Here is a 2,758-nt window from a genome sequence, read left to right as displayed (position 1 = left end):
ACATGAGGAGGGACACTGGAGAGTCCAAAGAGGGCCCCTGCAGGTATTGATACTACAGGATGACAGAGGAATGTTATTCGACAAATATCAGGGTTGGTATTTTGTTTTGTTTTGTGTTGTGTTGTGTTGTGTTGCTGTTTTTGTTTTTAATGCATCTGAAGAAAAGGAAGAGATTGGGGATTAGTAAGAAATGATGCAGCCTGGGAAGTCTAACGGCAGATATATTTTTGACAGAATTTTGGAAGAAGAAGAAGAAGAAGAAGAAGAAGAAGAAGAAGAAGAAGAAGAAGAAGAAGAAGAAGAAGAAGAAGAAGAAGAAGAAGAAGAAGAAGAAGAAAAACTGTCTGACAAAAGCAATGGGTCTTAAGGACAGACCAATGACAAGGGAAGTATAACATGAACCATCCAGAGGACAGCTTCCAGCAGGCATCTTCAGATAACCAGAGTTTAATAGGGAAGTGACAACATCAACCAGTGAATGCAAGGTTGTAAAGAAAGATGAGGGTTGGGGGTGAAATTTTTAGAAAAATATCAACAAAGGAAGTTGGGGTAGAATGGTGAAGGTAATGGGAAATGTCAGCTTGGCATGTTGGAACACACCCACAATCCCAGCACATGGGAGGCAGAATTGGGAAGATACAGATTTCAAGGCTCCATCATGAGTAAGATTGTTATTAAAATGTCCAAGTTTAGCCAGTAACAAGACAACAAACTGTGAGTCAACGGCCCCACGTGGAGTTGATTGGTAGACAGGAAAGAAGGTGGGGGGCAGGAGAGTGAGAACCAACCCTTGTGCAGCTAAAAGAGAGAATGGGGGAGAAATAAGATATGAGAGACGAGAGAGACGAGAGAGAGAGAGAGAGAGAGAGAGAGAGAGAGAGAGAGAGAGAGAGAGAGAGAGAGAGAGAGAGAGAGAAGGTGGTGGGCAGGGGTCTGTCCTTTTAAAGGGGTCCTTTGCACCTGCATGCAGACTGGTTCTCTTGGAACTCTGGGCTGGCCAGAGTGCTGCCTGAGTGCATTCTGCCAGGTAACAGGGCAGGCCAGCATAATGCCTGAACCTTGCATTGATACCAGCTTGAGTGGGCAACTTGAGATTCTGTCTCAAAAAAAAATAGAATGAAGGAAGGAAGAGAAGAAGGGGAAAAGGAAGTAGAAGAGCAAAGGAGGGAGGGAGAGAGAGATATAGAGAACAGGAAGGAGGTGAGGAAGAGGGTGGAATGCACTTGCCCCTATGGGATGAGAGGGAACGCCAACAAAGCAGGAAGAGTGACTTTTATTTATGGCTGCAGAGGCTGTAAGTAAAGTCGATGTCATCCTGAGACTCAGAGAAATCACTAAGGAAAAGACTCCTTCTCTTTCAACTCCACAGCTTCTAGTCCTACACTTGTCAGTAAACAGGCATCAGCAAGGGTCCCTCTTTGACTGACAGTCTTTGAGTGCCAAGCAAGATGCTATCTACTCAGCATCAGTGGATTGAGGACTTTGCAATAGTATGGTTATCAGATTTATTTTACATCCTGGTGCATAAAAAGCAGGCTTTTTGCCCCCTGCTAGGGAATCTCTCCTGGTGAGTCTGCTTATCAGAGGCTGTGGGAATTTAGCTCAGGGCCCCACAGTGGCTGGCAGGAGGGCTCACACTGGATATAATCCAGAAGGGCGGATTATCAGTGAGGACTTTGAAGCGCCCCTGCATCCTAATTAGCTGACAGTCATGAAAGATGTAAGCTCCCTCCCGACAGTGACATTGTCACTCCAGGCAAGGACAAAAGTCATCTAATTTATATTAATATGAGAAAAGTTGAAATCTGCTCATCTGATACAGGAGTTTAAGCAAACTTTCATTAGATTCTTTCGCTGATGAATGAAATAATGTAGGGCTGTAAGAGACACATCATTTGTTCTATAAATTAATAGGGACTGAAATCATTTTATGGTAAATCACCCCTTCTATCAGCAAAATATCTCTGAACTGGAGCAAAAAATGAGAATATTTCATAATCATCTTAAAAATCTTTTTCATGTCATTTTAAAATCAATTCACATATTGCCTAACCCATGAATTAATTTCAGATGAAAGTATTTCCACAAAATTATAAAATTTATAAATACCAAGATATCAGAATTTATGCACAGTTTTTAATGTTTGCTTTTCCCTAATTAAGAGTTTTTTATTATATCACACACTTGTAATATAAGTATATAGTATTGAATATATAAAATGTCATAAAACTACCTGTCTATTTAACATAGGATAATATAGTAGATGTATATTTACTGTTTTAAATTCATTTTTAGCTCCTTTAGCTTATATGATAGCATTTCTACTTAGTGATTTCAAGATAAAAGATCAAGATTTACTTTTAATCAAGATGAATTTGACAGCCTTCTACTTAAAGCTTGGTGCTTTAGTCTGCCTCATGGGCTATAATACAGTGCTATGAGAAATCTGTTCTCTAGAATTTTATTGATTGAAATGGGTAAAGGGCAAATCAATAATTTCTATTCCTTCCAAAGAGAGTAAGCCACAGTTTGTTTCTTAACCAACAATGTACCTTAGCCTGGAATTTATTTAGGGAATACCCCCACTTCACTATTTAGGGAATAAACAAACTTCACTATGTCCCAGAAATTGTGCTAAGTATTAGAATCATATAAGGCCAGGTCAGACTTCCTATTCTTAGACATTGACAGCATAATTAAAGAACAGAACACATAAGATTCTCCACAGAAAGAACCACTAAGGGAGTGTGTGGTTAGA

The sequence above is a fragment of the Mesocricetus auratus genome, unplaced genomic scaffold (genome assembly GCF_017639785.1).
Source record: "Mesocricetus auratus isolate SY011 unplaced genomic scaffold, BCM_Maur_2.0 Super-Scaffold_15014, whole genome shotgun sequence".
Classification (NCBI taxonomy): domain Eukaryota; kingdom Metazoa; phylum Chordata; class Mammalia; order Rodentia; family Cricetidae; genus Mesocricetus; species Mesocricetus auratus.
The sequence above is the reverse complement of the archived record's forward strand: the minus strand, read 5'-3'. Positions refer to the sequence as shown.